The 19,559-nt window shown below is 40.1% G+C and overlaps 2 long non-coding RNA genes across 3 annotated transcripts; one reads left to right on the top strand and one right to left on the bottom strand.

Annotated features, from left to right (window-relative positions):
* Positions 1–305: 305 nt before the first annotated feature.
* Positions 306–2,583, bottom strand: LOC136790539 (uncharacterized). The gene is made up of 3 exons (XR_010830650.1): positions 1,474–2,583; positions 1,322–1,369; positions 306–777 (listed from the first exon to the last, which is right to left on the bottom strand). It is a non-coding gene; the product is annotated as an uncharacterized lncRNA (long non-coding RNA).
* A 1,548-nt stretch (positions 2,584–4,131) lies between these two features.
* LOC106047362 (uncharacterized) lies at positions 4,132–9,576 on the top strand. 2 transcript variants are annotated; one of them, XR_001213728.3, is made up of 4 exons: positions 4,132–5,287; positions 5,550–5,692; positions 8,661–8,750; positions 9,300–9,576. It is a non-coding gene; the product is annotated as an uncharacterized lncRNA (long non-coding RNA). The 2 variants fall into 2 exon arrangements; XR_001213730.3 differs by lacking the exon at positions 8,661–8,750 and having other exon boundaries at positions 4,134–5,287; positions 9,300–9,401.
* The last annotated feature ends 9,983 nt before the right edge of the window (positions 9,577–19,559 follow it).

Here is a 19,559-nt window from a genome sequence, read left to right as displayed (position 1 = left end):
TGGCACTGTTACCGCCTGTTGGGAAGGTAAAAAGCAGTTCCTCTGTGAGTAGGTCCAAAGAAGAACAGATGCCCCAAAGGAGAGGAACAGATTGCCAGCATCTTCTGGAAAAGTGAGAAGGTGGCTGGATAGCCAAAGGCCTTATTCACATTTCTTTTACATTACTCTGGAACTTTTTTTTTTTGTTACAGTGTGATTTTATTGTTAGAGCACCTGAATGTATTTCAAAATGCCTGGGCAAGAGACTGCAGCAGGGTGAGAGGCTCTGAGAAAGACCACAGAGCAGAAGGAGGAGGTGTGGGAATAAGGCTCTTAGAGGCTCTGTGCTCCATTTGGTGAAGAGCAGCGAGTGTGTCACTGTCCCACAGCTTCCACAGCATTGCCCAGGTGTTGCTGAAGCATCAGAGAGAAATCGTGACATGAGGCTGAGCCCAGAGGAGTCCTTTTCAGGAGCTGAAGCACAACCCTCTCCATACAACCAGTACAGGGAGACTTTTACCTCCTGGAGAAACTATTGCCATCTGTTCTTATTTTTGACTAGTTGTGCTGAGCTGCACCCCTGTCTGAAAAGCTGTCAAACCCCTGCAGCCCTCTGATGGCAGGAAATGGAGCTGTTCTGTTTTCTTGGTCCTTGCTTGTGTCTCCTGGCTGGTGATTTCATCTAAGCTCAGTAGTAAAGTCATGGAAATTGCATGTATGCCTCCAAGCTTGGTCACAGGGCTGGAAGTGGTATAACAAGGAAGGTATGATCGCAACTTCCCCAGTAGCCAGTCTTCGCTTTAGGAGAAAGAAAGGCTGCGTGCCATTACTGGAGCATCTTGAAAGACGAGCTTTTTTCAGCTGTTAATTATTCAGCTTTTCCTGTCTAGTGTTATGCTTCTCTTCTGTGGCCTGTTTTTCCCCTCCCTCCCCCCCTCCCCAAAGTTCTGTTTGTCTAAAATTATTGCTTATGAGTGGAGAAGCATTGCTCTTTCTCAAGTATCCAGATGGTGCAATTTAGGTCATGTTGACCAGATGCAGAGATTCCAGGACTAGCAAAGACCTGAGCAGTGAGTCCACATGTTCCAGCCCATCAGCTGAATGGGGACTTATAAGTTTGAGTCTGGAAGTAGTTTAATCGTGTTCACTTGGGGCTGCATTTGAGCTATTTAATCTGTCTGCTAGACTTGCATTGCTTGGGCACAATACTGCACAAGTGGGAGCACACTGCACTTGGAGCAAAAATAATTTATGTCCAGTCAGGTTGCATCTCTCTTCACCACCCACCTGCCCACTCATGATTCTGGCATCAGCATTAACAGAACAAGCTGGGTCTACCTACTTGTGCTACTGCTCTTCATTTCCTGTTTTCTGGGGGAGACAGCTGGATCTGTAGATATTGAAGACTTCATTAGCAGAGACCCTGTGACGTTATTTTTGTCTGGCAGCAGTCTTACAGAAGTCCTAAAAACTTTTCTGCATCCTGCTTCTCACCTTTCTTTTCTACTCAATGTTCAGCACCTTCCTTCATCTCATGTTCTGCTCTTTCCACCTTTCCCTCCAAATACTTTTTTTCTTTCTTTCTTCCTAAATGAATAAGTTTAGATACTGACAATGTGAGTGCTTACATATGGACTTCTTTTATAGTTAATGAAAGGAAACTAGCACTTTTAATGTGCAATTCATCATACGTACCTTTAACTGTTTGCATTAGGATGAGATTAGTGCCCTAGAGGTATGTACTTTTGCTCTGATGAATACTATCCCTATTGCCTAATTCTTTTGCCTTCAAATGGGACTTTGCATTTCTGGGTACTCATTTCTCCTCTCATGTTTATACTGAATGAGTCACTGAAAAAGTTCTGGAATTTCAAATAGAGTTTGGAAGTTCGTTGTTCTTCAAGAATTTGTCACATAAACTTGCTGACAACTTCACGTTATTCTTCTTCAGCATCCCTCAGTAAAACCCAAATGGAATTTCCTGGGGTGATAAGCATCACCCACCTCTTCAGTGCAATACACTCACCTCTGCTTAAAGTTAAAGTTTGTGGTAGGCAATACAGATGTCAGTTTCTGAAACTAAAGGCAAAAGAATCCATATACAATTCACAGTCTGAAGCTGAGAAGCATATAGGTTTAAACCAGTGGTTTTTTTTTTTTTTCATTGCAAGAAGCAACACAGTTTATGTTACTAAATTACTCCAATCCTGGACAAAAGAAAATGTTTCCTTTCCAGTCATTTCACCTGTCCCTTTATTTATTTATTTTCCTTCCTGTGTCATTGCCTCTCTCCAGAACTAAGCTGAAACTTTCTTTTCATTTTAAGAAAGCAAACAACCTCTTTTGCTGGCTTGCAATGACCAAGTGGGCAGATTTCACAAGAACTCAGGTCTCAGTTCAGTTTTGAATGTAACATATTCGGATTATTAGTAACAGCACCCTCAGGTTCTCCAACATGTGAGAGGGAAAAGGAAAAGGGTCTCATGACCTTCTAATACATCCCAGCATATCCATACTCCAACACTCTCTATGGCCCCAATTGCACAATAACATGCCCTGCAGCAGCATCAGGTGGAAAATTAAATTTCCAAACTTCTCAGAACATCAAAGAAATTTATGTTCACATTCCCGATCTGAACAAAGATTCAAGGAACTCTTATTTTATCTGAACTTTTTTCACCTGGCCTTGAAATAACACTGTTGTTTTTATTTTTTTGCTTGAGAAGGAAAAAATTCTTAGCATGCATGTGACTCAGAAGAAAACTTGTTTGTTTTCTGCAATAAGTAAATGATGAATCATTGGTGGCTTACCACATTTATTTCACTGCACCTGAGATGTGTTGTGCAGTTAAATTTGGTAACTCTTACTTACTACCTCAAGGCCTGATTCTGCAGCCCTGGCTTGTACTGGCGCCTGCAGAGTAGCCATCTGTAGAGAAGTCTGTCTGAGGTGCTAAGGAGCCAAAGCCAGTGTGTTCATTCCTATGCCATAGGGCAGGGTTGCTGAATTTGTCCCTCCAGGAAGAACAACTTGCAATTAACAACACAACCTGACAGCTTCAAGAAAGGCCTGACTGGAAATAAGAGTATATTTCAGAAACTGGAATAAGCTAACATCCCGGTGCTCCTCCCAAAGGGAGAGGAGATTGAGAACGAATAGACTGAGAAAGCCTATACATTTCAGGACGCAGAAATCCAGCTGTAATTAGCTGGTCTCAGCGAGGCTCTCTGGCCATTCTTCAGGAGGGCTGCTGCACAGGACTACCCTGGATCACCATAAGCCACCTATTCCTCCTGCTGGGGTCACACCTGTGCTGTTAACTTTAGATGCTTTCTCTTCATTTTAGGAAAGATTGTTTAAAGTGCTCATACTTTGATATACTGTGGGGAACAGGACTATATTGGCAAAAGACGGACTGGATGACTTCATAGTCTCTATCACGCATTTTTGCAATTTCTTCTCTGTATTTTTCTGTTAACCCTCCCAGTGCCCAATTGCATGCTGCAAGTAGCAGCTCAAAAAGCAGTGACTAATACAGGGTTAACAGTTGTATAGCATATATCAGAAAAACATGGAACCTTTTCATTCCTAACTAATGAAAAATAAAATAAAAGAGTAATCTACTTGGGAAAAAAATCATTTGTTTTTTGATAAAGTGGCAGATATTAAAACCTTCCAGTAGGCAGGAATCCTGGCATGCAAATTTGGTGAATGATTCATATTATATTCAGGAAATGAATTTGGATGAGCAAATAATTAAACTATTCTTTGATACAACCCTTCAACTGAAACTCAGAAGATTCAGGAAAATGCAATCTAGAGAAAAGCCTTAACAATTTTCTTACACATTGTGATTTTCTGGTGACTAATAAGGCCTGAAACATCAAAAGAACATCTTTGGTAATTCTGATTCTCTATTTACATTGTAAGTTCTTACAGACAAGCCAGGGTCAGAATCCATGTTGCATGCTTTTTAATCTAACAAAATTAATGACTTTTGAATTCAGTGATTACTTCAGTAATGAGAATGATGAAGCTTGATGAAGGGATGAAGGATAAACTCAATAAAGCTTTTTTTTTTTTTTTAAGCAAGCTGATAAATGGAAAAGATATTTTATAAAGATGAAAATCGTTGGTATCTGGTTGCTTAATCATTATGCCATATGCTAGCAAACCTTCAGAGTTTATATATTTGCTTCAAAATGTTTTACCTGGATAAATGTATTTAAAGGTTTAATGTATAAGATTTAGTGCCCTACAAATCTTCACAGCAGCTGACAGCTTCCTTGCTGTTCGAAGAGATGAGCGTGGAAGATGGAAAATAAAGGTCTCCCTAGGGAGAGCAGATGGGGTGAGAATGATGAGGGAAAGGGATTTATCATGAGATGATTTGAGCTGAGATTTAGAGTGAAAATTACCAAACAAGATAGGGACTTACAGATGTCACTTCTACAAACCAAGACAATCAATAAGGACTTAAACACCAGATTCCAGCAAAGAAGGAAAACTGATTTCTTGGCTATAGAAAACTACTCTGGAGTTTAACTTGCTTTACCATACACACAAATGTAGTTTGGGAAGTGTGAGGGACTGGATGGGAGGAGGTAAAAGGAACTGCAATGCTCTGAGAAACCTGAAAAAGTACAAGTGCAAACTCTGTGTCTTTCAGAAAAAAAAGTCATCCAAAGAGGAGCTGAAACACAAAACACTCCTCAGACTACTTTCTGATCTTTCCTTACTTTCTGATCTTTCCTTAGGTTCAGAGAATATATTCATATATGCTAGCAATCAGGTAGTCACAGCCACAGTGCTGGTTTCTCTCATGGTTAATTTCTGCCTTACCTCCAGCTCTAGCCTTACAGTGAAGTCATGTTAAATCTCTGACATCGCAATAACTTCCATAGCAACAGAGCACAGTGTCCTAAACACAGGATTAGGTGCTCAGGCAGAGCTGCGTAAAGGAGGAAATCAAGTTGTGAGGGCAAGGGCTGTCAGCTGGATGCACACAAGACACCTGCCTGTCCTGCTTGACTGAAGGAAGAGCAAAGCAGTGGTGGTAAAAGCTGGAGAACTGAGAGCCAAGTTGGTGATTCACTTTGTGGCACTCCAGGGAGGGGTTGTTGGAGCCCTGCTATCCTTCACCACTAAAGGCAATTTTGGTCTGGCTTCCTTCTGCCAAAGTGCTGCATACTTGAGCTGTCTGTGCTATCCCCCGGTAGGCTAGGCTTGAGCACTGACAGAAACAGCACCATAGCTAAGCAAGGCTATAACGCTTCCTGTACTCGATGCACTTCAGCCAAATTCAGGGTTAGTTGTAATTTAAGATGGTCATACAGTAATTTAGACCCCCTTGAACTCACATTCCCTTATACAGTTAGATTTCCTGAAGATAAAGCCCTGTTGACATGGGAAAGTTCTGCTGGTTAAATAGACAAAGTTAAGCTGATGTAACTACACCCCAAATATCTTTGAGTGTGTGGAGACTTCTCCAGGTGCAGAAGTAACTTTTTCAGCTTAGCCTATGCCTTTTGTATTAAACCAGAATATTCACACTGATAATGCATTAAAGGGATATTCACGGTACCTGGACACAGTCACCTTAACTGAGCTGATAAGATTAGGAGCCCAGATGCCCTGTAGAGTCTCTAGGGAGAGGTGGGTGCATCCAGAAGATGACTGAGACTTTCATGAACCTGTGCTATTGCCAAAATGGTATGCTCTGAATACTTTACTTACTGATTGTCTTTTTCCATCAACCATGTAACTAGTTACTCTAAGCTAACTTGAACTGAAAATAGGTGGCAGATCAAATAGTACAACTTGTCTGACCCGAACTAGTTAAACATCGATATCAACATAGTCTAAGCTGGCTGAGGACACTTTCTGTAGTCACTAAGGGAGACCACCATCCCCAGAGGACAGTCAGAGCTGTTGGGAGGAGGCATTTTCTTAGGGGGAGCTGAAAGTGTATTTGAGATACAAACAGTATCTGTCCTTTGTCCTTGTCTTTTCACAAGGAGGAAGATGAGAGTTCAACTACTGAAAGAAGAAAATCAGCCTTTTTTTTTTTTTTTTTTTTTTTAATGTGGACAAAAATATCTATTTAATTTTGGCTGAACTCTTGGAAATCCTTGATGTCTTTTGGCTAAGAAGTTTCCAGTGATTTTCCAGTGGCTAAAGTTTAGTAATGTTCTGGGCCACTGAAAACACTTTTATGATGGGGAAATGTTGGACAAACTTAATTACAGTTGATACTATGGATGGTTTATAAAGTGAGTTCTCATAGTTGTGTAGAGGTTATTTTCTTGGTTTATAGATGTAGATATTCTTATTATGCAGTTACAGCTCTAATCCTCCTGGAATCTCTGCGTTTCTGGCATCTGTCATACCTTGTGATAGTCTTGGTAAATAGACCTCTGATTAGTGGTATTTTTGTTGGACCTTGATGTCATGTATTGCTTTCTTTTTCATGTACTAAGCAGGCAGCTCAGTGGGAGTCTGTAGCTAAATTAGTTTCCTTATCTTGATCAGAAATCAATGTTATACCCAGTTAGCCTTAGACATCTAACTTGTATTTATATTTTACGAACCCAATGAAGTAGCTCTCCAAAAGTAACTGTGCCACTGGCTGTTGTATTCAACAGAAGAGGACAGGTGACTTTGAAGGTTTCCAGAATAGAGTCTGTCTAAATGAACAGACCCTTTCCCTCTGCAGCCCTTCAAAAACACCTGTGTTTCTCCTTCTAACTGTAAAGGGAATTTAAGCACTTAATTCAGTGACACTAGCTACCTAAAATTTAGGTGCCAAATGAATGTTTTGAACTAAGCTGCTACAATTCTCTTTGAGATTTATGGAGTCTAACACTGTATGAATGTACACGTGTGTATATATATATATATGTGTATATGCGTTTATCCAATAGGCATGCTTCTATTAAGATTTTTTTATATAAATTTCAAAAGTTAATTGGTTTTATATTTCCGATTTCCATTTTGACACAGTTCACAGATTCCATGTCTCCCAGAAGCACTAGCCCTCTTACCTCTCATTAAGTTCACAGATCTGGCCTTGCTGTGTCTGGTTTACATTCCTTTTTAGTCATCAGAAATTCACTGCCAAAAAGTAGCACATTTGAAACTACACAAGTTACAGAAGCAACAGTAGATGATTCACTGGTTGAGCTTTAACTTGAGAACTCAACAAGAAAATACCATGCATAGATCTTTGTGGTAAAAGGGCTACAGATGCAATGTTTTCCTTTTGTGCATAATTACTATTGTAAATTGGAGCTTTCAAGTCTTGATTGAGCTGTAAAGAGGTGTATCTCCACCATTGTCCATGTAGAGTAAAGATGTATGGTAAAATCCAAGCTTTATATTTAAACCACCTCTTCTGCCTGCCAGTGAAGAGAAGCCAAGTAAAATAGTTGTTAATATTTCATAAGGACAAATGTTTTGTGTGCAACTTTTTCTGAAATTAAACTGCTACCTAAACTGGGTAGCAAATATTAGTTCTAGCCAACTATGGAAGAAAAACTAACTTGATTTCATCTTTTAAGCCCACCACAACACTTTAAATGGTTCCTTCTGTCATTTGGAATCAAAAATAATGTTTTAAACTAGAGTATATTTATTCCGAATGACTAAAAAAATCAAAAGTTACGAAAAAATAAAGAGAAGCTGTTCACAAAATGTAAACATGCAGTATATATTTCACATGTTTTTCTGTCGAGACCCAAAACCTGAATCCCTCTAGCTAATTTTGGTAATTAAATATCCCATGACATTCTTCATCTGATAGTGTCAGACTTGTGTATTCTGGCAGAAACCTAAATGTTGAACTCTTCCTAGTGTAAGAAGACACATCTAAAACTTCATTTTGGTTCCCAGTTTATCCAAGCACTAGTTATGTGTTTGGATTTAAAGCATATAAATGGACCATTGAAACTGATGTGCCGTGAGAGCTACGTACTAGTGAAACGACCGGATCTGACTTTGATTGTGGCTGTGCAATTTGACAGCAGTTAATGGTACTGCCGAAATATAACTGAGGGCAGAATTTGGCCCTGGTCCCGTGCTTGTCATAACTTACTGTAGTAAGCTGAATGTTAAAGGTTTTGTACAAGGAACTCCATGCAGAGCTCCAATGATTAATGGGATCTGGATGCAGAAATTCCTGTGGGCTACAACTGAAAATTCATGCCTCTATTTTGATGGCTGTTCATTTTAATAAAGGACTTTGATACCACATTGTGCCGACAACTGTGGAATAGTCTGGCTACTTATATTTATCACTTTGAACTTCTGGAGGCTTGTGAAACCATTATGGAAGCTATGGAGGCATTGTGTGCTGTGCACACTTCCAAAGTACCCAGAAGCTTAAAGATGTTGTTTACTCCTTCCACTTTTAATTTTGACAAGTCCTGAGAGACATTGTTTAAGCTTCTGTATAGAGCATTAGTAAATTTGAAAGGAAGGTAACAAACGAAAATTCTGTTCATGTATGTACCTGCACACCAGTGGCAGACAATTAATATTCTTTTTGGTAGCTTACACAAAACCAGAACTGTGAGCCATGATATCGGTAAAGGTAAAACCCAGATAGTTCTGTTTCTCGTCTGGGACATTTTGCTGAAAAAAGCATGGCACTATCCCAATGGGACATTTGAATCCATTCCAGACATTATGAGCTGCTAATTTGCTGTAAGAACAACCCCAATGTCTTTTCTTCAGAGTAGGCTGGCAACAAGAGTGTGAACTGAAAATCTTGGTGAGTTGAGAGCCATTTTTAATTATATTTTTTTTCCATTTGTTACCTGAGAATCTTTTATTTTAAAATTTTGAGGTGAACTACCCTGAATTTGTCCCTGTCCACAAGGCTACTGGCCTCTATATTTCTCCAATGCAGAACACTTGCTTGGTGTAAAGACATGAGTATTGCTTAGCCTCTCTGCAGAGTGGGACACCTAGAGCTGTCTGAGTGATGATATCAAGGAATTGTCATAGAATCTCAGAATCATTTAGGTTGGAAAAAACCCTTCAGATCATTAAGTCCAACTGTGAACCTGACTTACCATGTCCTGTCACTAAACCACGTTCTTTAGTGCCATAAGGGTCCTTGACCCACGAAACATGTGGTTACACTTATACTCCCCACAGTGACCCAGCCATGCATGGACCACTACATGAGTGAGGGGACGGGAAGGACAGCAACAACTGCTTGCATCTATTTATATCCATGGAGCAGCAACAAAGTGCTGCAGAGTGCTTTTTTCTTGTGACCTCCATTTATTTATTTATTTTTTTCAACTTACGATAGGATGGAAGAAGAAGACACTTCAGATACAAGTCTCATCCAGATGCCTGGTGCAATGTCCAGGAGTGGACACATTGAACAAAAGCAAACCCTAATGTATTGATGTAGGCAATAAAGCCATGTACAGATGCAGCTTAGCAGCAGGAAGTTGCTCGGGTGCATTTTTCAAGTTACTGAACTTTTTTGTCTATCTGCACTGAGTCTTCACCAACACAGATACTGAGCACTGAACTCTCAGGTATGGACCTTTTGAATCTTCTGTGCAGAGGCACTTCTTGAACGCAGGGGTAAGTGGAAGTGAATGTGGGTGCAATGACAAAGCTCTCCTCTTCCCATAAATTTTAGAGCTTGTCAATACCAGAAAAGAAGCAAAGTTGCAAAACATGTTGGCAGGAGTGCAACCCAAGTGAAAAAGCGGGACAGGACTGCCAACAGAATTGCACTCTTCAGCTTTATGAGCCAGTTTCTGTTCTCATAGGGTGCAAATCTGGACCAGCTCTCCTGACTCCAGTGAAGTATTTAAGGATTTATATCTTTTGAGTGGAGCTGAATTTGGCCCTCTTTTGTGCAAACTGGAGCTATACTGTCACTCCATGAACTCCAGTATTTTTAGCAGCAGTTGTCACATCTAATCAAACACAAAATTTAGCAGGATGAAGTGAGAAAAGTGCATGGTTCAGGAGACTTAAAAGCCAAAATTCCAAACATTTTATCCAATCTCCATACTGACAGCTAAGTAAGGAAATTTGTATATATGTATATGCATTTAAGAGTTATTTACTGGTACTTTTATGCTGTTACCAGCATTCCATTTCTGAAGTCTCTAGCAGACACCTATTATATTGAGACTAGCTCTTAAACACACACACACACACACAAAACCCCTCAACATTATATCTTATCTTTAAAGTGAAACATTTACAATGTTAATTCAAAGACTAACCACATTCATTTAGCACGAGAGCAAAGACAATATTATGTAATCCATTTTCCAGTGCAAATTCCAAGTCATGAATGCTTACAATGGTTTAAAAGGAATCTATGGCCCAAGAGCCGAGCATATACATTAAGAGATAAAAGAGTTAGAAAAAGAGATAACAATAGTAATTCATAAGCAGAACCATGTGTACGCATAAGGAAACAAATTTGATTCAGTAGGTTATTCCATATTGTTTATTCATTACTGATTATTCACTCATCTTTATCTCTTAATTCCCCATATCAAATTGTTTCAATTCATCATCTACTATGGAGATTGGCTGCCATATGTTTGCCTAGTCCAATCTGGCACGAGACACTATCTTAGCTGGAGATATTTCATGGAAAAAATGACCTATCCAGAGTGCATTGTCAGTTATTCAAATTATATAAAGTCAGTAATCTTGAAGAGCTGTTTTTGAGGTGTTGGTGTGTTCTTTTTCCATGTTTTTGAGGAAAAGACTTGGAATAAAGCAGGAGGTATCAAAGAGGTGAATTAGCTGAGAAGCCTGAATTCTCAGTGAGCATTTTGAAAACAGCAATAAGCACAGCCTACTGTACTCACTGATTTACTGCAAGACTATTTGGAAATTTATGTTTAGAATCTGGTTACAGCTGTGAGACTGATTTGTCAAGTGAAATTTTACCTCTGTGTTGCAAGGAGCAGTGCGAGAATGCCAAGTGAGCCCGTAATCTCATCATTCTGGTGTTCTTTGAGAAAAATCTCACATTTTGCAGGTCCTAAAGAAAAGAGGCAAATATATGTGAGAAGAAGCTGATACTGGCATGAGGCTTCAAATGAATAATTAATTAAAAACAAGCTATAGTTGGAGACGCAAGAAGGCAAACTTCGGAGCTGTGGACATTTTTTTCCTGTGGTATTTCAAAAGTCTCAATGTTTCCAGATACTTCATATGTATCTGTCCAAAATGGCCGTGTATGTGCAGTTACACCTTTTCTGTGCATATCACCCCCACCCTTGCATAGTCCCGCTGGTATTTCTAACTGAGGTTGTGCAGACTGACTCACTCCACACATGTTAGAAGGAGTCATGCAGCTGATTTCAATGGCTTTTCAAGTAGCCTTGAGGAACCAAACACATCCTGTCTTTTCTCCATTTAATTTCGTACTGGTGCTTGAATGGCAGAAATGTAGAACAAGATAGGCCATTTGGCTGTGCATTTGCTGTTTAAATGAGGTGCCTGAACATGCTCTAGCATGTCTTTGGATAACAACAACTTGTGAACAGTCAATCTCTTTGGGAAAAAACTCATAGCAAAAGGAAAAGCATTTGCTGTAAAATTTTACCTGATAGTTTTTTGTTTGTTTGTTTTTGTTTTTGTCCTTTAAATGTCATGTAAAGAACAGAAATTTGCTGGTAGGGGTGGGGTGAGAGATTTTCACAACAGTACCTTGTTCCCACAGTAAATCTAATAAGACAGAAAAAAGTGTGGAGGAGAGTGGGTGAAACATGGCACCCATATTATTAGGGAAATGTAGGACCTGAGAAAAATAACTTCCAAGAGGATTTATTTGTCTGTGTGTCAGGCTGGTGAGTATTTATTCACTTGAAGCAAGCCAGATCGCTGTGGGAAGAGTAGGGGTTGATGATCCCCGTGACGACTTGCTTGGTGATGGCAGAAAGAACTTTTCAGTCCCTTTTTCATACCAAGCAACAAGCCACCAGCCTCCAGGGGAGCCTTGGGCCCTCTCAGGGTGAATTAACTGATTCAGAAATCCCCCTCTACTCTGCTCTTGTGAGACTCCACCTGGAGTACAGTGTCCAGCTCTGGGGCCCCCAACATAAGAAGGATAAGGACCTGTTGGAGAGAATCCACAGGAGGGTCATGAGGTTGATCAAAGGGCTGGAGCATCTCTCCTACGAAGGCAGGCTGAGAGAGTGAGGCTTGTTCAGCCTGGAGAAGAGAAGGTTTTGGGAAGACCTTACAGTGGCCTTCCAGTACTTAAAGGTGGACTACAGGAAAGCTGAGATGGCACTCTTTGTCAAGGAATGTAGTGACAGGTCAACGGCTAGTGGCTTTAAACTAAAAGAGGGTGTGTTTAGATTAGACAAAACGATGAAATTATTTACTATAAGAGTGGTGAGGCACTGGAACAGGCTGCCCAGAGAAGCTGTGAATGCCCCATCCCTGGAGGTGTTCAAAGCCAGGTTGGATGGGGCTTTGAGCAACCTGGTCTAGTGGAAGGTGTCCCTGCTCATGACAGGGGGCTTCAAATTAGGTAGATTAGATTCTATGATTAGATTCTTTTCAATTCAATTAGATTCTATGATTCAGATCAATCAGAAAATTTAGGCTGTGCTTTCCCCTTCCTGCCCTCTGTAACAGTCTGTGTTTCTGCTATAAAAGTAGGCAGATGTATATATGAAGCCATTCTGTGTGTACAGCCTTCCCCTGTATCTCACACCTCCTTTCCCCCAGCACATGTTCTATCTTCCACCTGAAAAATAGCCCAAGTCCTCTCATAGAGTCATAGAATCATGAAGGTTGGAAAAGACCTTCAAGATCATCTGGTCCAACCATCCCCTTACCACCAATATCACCCACTAAACCATGTCCTGAAGCACCACGTCCAACCTTTCCTTAAACACCCCCAGGGACAGTGACTCCACCACCTCCCTGGGCAACCCATTCCAATGCCTGACTACTCTTTCTGAGAAGAAATTTCTCTTAACATAAACCTCCCCTGGTGCAACTTGAGGCCATTCCCTCTAGTCCTATCACTAGTTACCTGTGAGAAGAGGCTGAACCCTAGCTCCCCACACCTTCCTTTTAGGTAGTTTCAGAGAGCAATAAGGTCGCCCCTGAACCTCCTCTTCTCCAGACTAAACAACCCCAGTTCCCTCAGCCTCTCCTCACAGGACTTGTGCTCCAGGCCCTTCACCAGCTTCATAGACCTTCTCCGGACACATTCCAGGGCCTCGATGTCCTTCTTGTACTGAGGGTCCCAAAATCGAACACAGCACTGGAGGAGCGGCCTCACCAGAGCTGAGAACAGGGTTTTGATCACCTCCCTGGCCCTGCTGGCTACACTATCAATGATACAAGCCAGGGTGGTGCTGACCTTCTTGTCCACCTGGGCACAGTGCCAGCTCCTGTTCAGGCAAGCATCAACCAACACCCCCAGATCTTTTTCCTCTCCCACCTGAAGCTCCTGTTTCCCATCACGGCACTGGTGCATGGTTCCTGGCCTGCCTGCTTCTCTACTCTGACACACAGAAGTACGAGTTTTGGCCTACTCCAGGTACCAGCTTCCTGGGGGTGGCTTCTCCCTCTGCCCTCTCTCTTACTTCTGCTGCTTTCCCAGAACACACTCCGGCGGTTGCTCTGGCCGTCGCATATTGTCCTAGAGCTGCTAGCAACAGTGAATGGCCCAGACGCCATTTTTCTAAGAAACTTACATAGCTGTAAGGGTACCTCTGTGCACATATATCTATCCTGCTTGGTACTCCTGGAGCAGTAGCACCTCTAGCCCCTGCTTTGCAGGAGTTGCCTTTTGAATCCCACCTCACTGGGACCTCCTGGAGAACCTGCTCTTTTTCTGGCCCATCTTCTTCCAGCATTTCCAACAAGATCATTGTTAATATATTGGGTAATTTATTTTCCTTCTGTATTTCAAGTTGTCTTCCCCCCATATATCATTCATAGACAAGTCTGTCGGATCTTTTTGGATGTCCTGTTATCTGAGATCAGTGTTGTGCAGTGTGGCCTGTAATGCATGAAATTGGAGCAAGCTGTACGCTTGTGCCGTGTGGCATGGCTAATCATTCTCAAATGCTATCATCAGTTATCTTGGAGGAGTTAAAAAAGAAAAAAAAAGAAAGACCCAAGCAGCCTGTGGCTGATTTAATCTTTAAAATCAGGAGAGACTTTGCAGTGATTAAAGAGCCATTTCCTGACTACATATTGATATGAGTTGCCTCCAAGTCAAATATGAGAGAGACTGACAGGCATTTGGTCTTGCTCTGACTGGCAGGTCCCAGCCCCATGAACAGTAATCTCTTTCCTGCTCTTGTGTAAAGGCATTCTGGGGTGGTCTGCATTTAACACATAGCCAACTCAAGTAAAGGCCCTGGTGTTTTCTATTGTAATTGACAAAATTGCATACTTTATTTTTCAGCATCCATAAGGACAGGTGGAAAGTTTTATTCAGAAACTAAAGCCTTCGTGTTGTTTTCCAATAGCTTCCAGAAGCCAGTTACTTTGGGAGCAATTCTGTGTTCTGAGAAATGCCAGAAAAAAATGTGTGCTGAAGAATTTCTTCAGTATTACCACAGAGCGTTGAGTCCTTTTCAACATAAATCAGTAAGGCAAAACATTGCAAACATGAACAACAATAGTGTTGTGGGACACTGATCTTTGAAATCTGGAAAGCACCTTTAAAAACCCCTGATCATCCCAGGGGCTAAAGCATGGGTGGATGCTTGGGAAAAGCAGGCTTGATCCAAACATTTCTACTGTGCTATTGGATGGCCATGGCTTCATCATTTCACCCCTCTAAGTATCAGGTTTCTCCATCTGTGAAATGGAGACTGTGATAGTAACCTCCTTCATAAAGGATTTTGGGATCTTCTTCAAGTTTATGAAAGATATCTTGCAATATGGTGCCCAAAGTAACAGGAAGCAAGACAGTGATTCAGTGCTCTCTTCCAGCTCTACATTCCTGAGGATGTAGAAAGGTCTGCATGAACTCAATGTTTTTATTAAGGATGGCCTGGATTATGAGTTTACAATAGATAATCATGTACAAATGGTCTTCCATTTTTAGATTCCCCTCCCTTCAGAGGCTGCCTCACTGCAGTAACATATTTTTCCTCATAGCTGTAGGCAGACAGAATACTTGCAGCTCTGGGAGACTTAGTGCTGAAACCTGTTTGGTTGTAATTGTTCATGTAGTCCTGTGCTTTCCTGAGCAAACAAGTCACTCCTACTCCTGTTCTGTATCCCATATCTTTTCCCTTCAGAGGTCCCAAGTCTATCCTAACAAATCACTAAATTTACGAATATATCCTGCATACTCAGGCAAAGCTGCTTTAGAGATTTAGTCTTTATTTATTTATTTATTTTTTCTCTCTCCTGCTTCATCCAGATCTGATACCAGAGGCAAATAAGAATGTTGCTGTCCAGATCATCTTCTTTCAGTTATTTAGATTTAGTTTTATTGCAAACAGCTAATCAATTCAAATAACAACAAATACTTCTCCAACCTCAAATGCAAATGGTTTTTGTGTGTTTTTTTTTTTTTCATCTGAAAGATAACTGGTAATTAGTTATAATCCCAGACAAACAAAACTTTGTTGGAAAAAACTAAAAATGTACAAAGACACGAAAGAGAAAAAAGATGATGCATTTAGAAAAAAAAATGGCTTCAGGGAGTCGTTTTGCTATTTGCAAAGCAAAATTGCCGTTTCTGTAAACGATTATTTAATTGTTGATATGAATTTAGCCTGGTGATAAAATTTTTTCCTGGCTCTGACAGACATTCTCTAGTGGAAAGAAATAAATCTGGTGAGTTTGAATTATGCGCAATTGGATCACTGATTTACTCCAACATCAGTTGGATGTCATTGTATTTTCATATATATGTCTACATATGAAAAAGCAGCTTGAAAAGGATTAAAACTGATTAAATGTGACATCCTTCAACATAACGCTAACATAAAAGGCAATTCCAAATTGTGGGACACGCCTCTTGAGTGCCCTGCTACTCTCACAGATGCTGGAAAATGTACTTATGTCTCAGAAATGGTCTTTGGCCTCCTACAAGTAATGAAAGTGTGTCACAAACTGCAATTTTTTTGAGTGTAGCATAGTCTGGTCAGCAGATGAATGTAATAGTTATCATCCAGGAAGAAGTTAATAATGAGCCCTTTTACATGTTTGTGGAAATATTGAATTCTAAAATTATTAACAGGCCAACTGCAGAAGTCCAACCTTTGGTTGAGGACTATGGGTGTATGAACCACCACATCTGTATATTTAGGATGTACCAGTGAGGTGTTGAGTGCCTCTGAACTGCAGTATGCCAGCTGGAATCAAAGTGGCTAAATCTTTTATTAGAAGATTAAAGTATTTAAATAGGAAGTATTGTTCACATTCGGCTGGAAGAAATGGAACCACGGAGGTGTTAGTTTGCCCAGCTCAGAGCTGTGCTGAACGTGAGCACAGAGGTAGGGTGCGCATTACCAGCTTGCCTGGAGATCAAGGCAGAAATCCCTGTGGTGTCAGTGGGATCAAGGTGAAGGCCCTGACCTTCCTTTATTTTCCTCTTTTCCATCCTAAACATCAAGATTTTCTTCCTCGTTTGGTTCAGCAGATGTTGCCTGCCTTGTGCAAGAAGATGTTGTCTTAAAAAAATTTCAGAGGAAAGTTCAGCCTGTGGCTTGTTACTGCCATTATTTATTTTGAACAAGATCCAAGATTATAAGGCACATGGACAATCAGGCTATGGATAAAATGATTAGGGTAGGGCTGACTCAGACCTGTTAGTCTGGCAAGGACTCAGCAGTGTATATTCCAGAAAGTGAACTCCCTAGGATTAATTTGCCTTATCAGAAGCTTTAATAATTCTGTATGAGATGATAGTGGATGGAAATAATGCTGCTTGAAACTAGGGTGTAATTATTATTATTATTGTTATTATTATTTACATTTTTATATCTCCAGAGGTGAGAACTGTAGTCACATCTACCATAATGCTTTTATTTCTATCTTATCTTATATTTACTCCTTCTATTACTTAAGCTGAAACAACTATTCACATTTCTCTCTGTGAGCCTAGGAAAAAAATCTGTCACTGCTGTTCTGAGATCCTCCACGTGACAATGTGTGAAAACATGTAATATTCTGACTTTCTCAGCTAGTTGCTTTTAAATTCTTTTTAGTCCTTGTCCCTGTGACTTCCAGTTCAGGAGAGGAGGTGATATGAAGTAAAGTTTTGTTAGAGCAAACTGAATTCACCTGCATGACCTAAGCACACAATATATGCAAAAGTATTAGCCTGATAAAGAACAGCTCCTTTTTTTTTTTTTTTTTTAGGATTCATTTCAACATGTTAATGGAAGTTGGAGACAGAGTGTAAAACAAAACAAAACAAAGCAAAACAGAACCCAATGTGTACTAAAACAATTTACTTAATTTGTGTTTATGCTGTTAAGTATTTTCTTTCAGTGTTGAAAAGGAATTTTGAAGTTATGAAAAACAGAAAAGGAAACTGAAATAAACAATTAAGGCTGAATAGGGCTGTTTTATTATCTACATCCACCTTCTCTGGGCTGCATCAAGGAATTCAAAAATTTTTTTTTAAAGGCATTTCCCCACCATGCTATATCACAGTAAAAGAAAAACTGTCATGCTTTGTCTCCAGAAGGATTTAGCACTGAGATAGCTATCATGAAAGGAAAACAATAATAAAGCATTATGCTTATTTAATTAACTGGTACATTCAGTTTTGCCTTGAGTTACTCATAAAAAATGTGTGCATGAGTGTTTTGCCTAAAAAACAGCTTTTAAAGAGAAAAGTTAAAAAAATCAGTGTGATGAAAATAATATGTGTGTTAGTACAGTGATGAGGACATTTTACCACATTTTTAACAGGCATTTTTTCTGAAGCTGTTCTGAAACAATTACCTATTTTTTTATTCTGAGAATAAAAATCTCTTCAAACCTACAAAGTCATTTTAAAGATTGCAGAATATTAAACAGTCTCTCTATTAAATGTCAGGTAGTTTTATTAGGTAAATTAAAAATATTCAATATTTAGAAAAAGAATTTAGAAAAACACTCCTAAATCTGCATGGAAAAATAAGCTTATACTTAACTTCCGAAAGAACACAGACATAAAGTGTAAGTTTTTAATGAAATCACTGTCTTATTTACAAGTATCTGTAATATTATTTGTTTAAAGAAGAAAATTAACTTCAACAGTAGAAAAAAAATCTTTATTGATTATTTAATGTACACTGAATGGATAAAGCAGAAAGAAGTATGTGGCTCCTATGTTAACGGGAAATTCATATATCCTTATCAGAATATTGTGGTTAAATAAGTAGAGCCATAGTCTCTCTTTCTTTGCCCCGAGGACTCTTCTAGTCAAAACCAGATGGACATTAGAACGAAGCACTTGCACAAAAAGGATATATGAGTTTCAAGGAGTGCTCTGCAAGAGGAAAGGTCTGATCACAGGGGGAAACAATCTGCCTCTGTGTCCAGAGCAGAGAAGCTGCTGGATGGTGGGTTCTACGTCTGTGGGCATCCCTCGGCATGTCCATCTGAGCACCATTCTCTGAGCCAGCAGCTTGGCACTCACTGCACTGTCTGCAATTTCACAGAAAAGCAAAGCAACAAATTTTCTGTTATGACAGAACTCTAGCATGAAAAAAAGAAAGTGGCAGAGAACAGTTTCAGCAAGTACGAAGTTGAAGGCAGAGGAGTTGAAAGCATTTTGGGGCTCTTTTCAGTTTTATTGTTTGAAATAATATGGAAATTTTAATGTGCTCAAGAATTCATATTGCTGCACAAAGGGCTCAAGCGTCTCTCTTACAGTAAACAGCTCAATTCTGAACATGTGCTTAAACATGAAATAAATACAATTAACAGGGAGAGGCTAAGAGAGCTGGGACTGTTCAGTCTGGAGAAGAGAAGGCTCTGGGGGATCTTATCAATCTGTATAAATGCCTGACTAGGGTGGGAAATAAAGATAAGGAAACACTTCTCAGAGATGCCCAGTGAGAGGATGAGAGACAACGAGTACAAAATGAAATACATGAATCTGCCTTAACAGAAGAAAACACTTTCTCACCCTGAGGATGGTCAAACTCTGGGACAGGTTGCCCAGCAAGGCTTAGAGATATTCAAAAGCCATCTAGACATGGTCCTGGGCAGCTGGCTCTAGTGACCCTGCTTTGTGCAGTGGGGTTGAACCAGAAGATCTCCAGAGTCCCCTCAAACCTCGACCATTCTGTGAGTCTGTGAGTCTGTGAAACAATGGAAGTCTGTGTTTCAGTGGAAATTTTCCCGCAGCTTCCAGTCAGAAAAAAAACACACGCAGAGGTACCCTGAGAAGTAAACTTCCTCACCTTCGCAGTTGTTCCTCAGACCACCCATCTAGGTGAGCCTATGCTCATGCCCAGTTCCACAAGTCAGTCATTACCAACCTTTGCTTTTCCAAGAATCAGTCTGTGAGTAAGTTTTGCCACGATCACTTTTCTTGCTCTTTTTGCCCCTTCACAGTCTGATTGTCAATGCTTTACTTGGCAGCTAACAG

Source organism: Anser cygnoides, chromosome 3 (genome assembly GCF_040182565.1).
Source record: "Anser cygnoides isolate HZ-2024a breed goose chromosome 3, Taihu_goose_T2T_genome, whole genome shotgun sequence".
Taxonomy (NCBI): domain Eukaryota; kingdom Metazoa; phylum Chordata; class Aves; order Anseriformes; family Anatidae; genus Anser; species Anser cygnoides.
The sequence above is the reverse complement of the archived record's forward strand: the minus strand, read 5'-3'. Positions and strand labels throughout refer to the sequence as shown.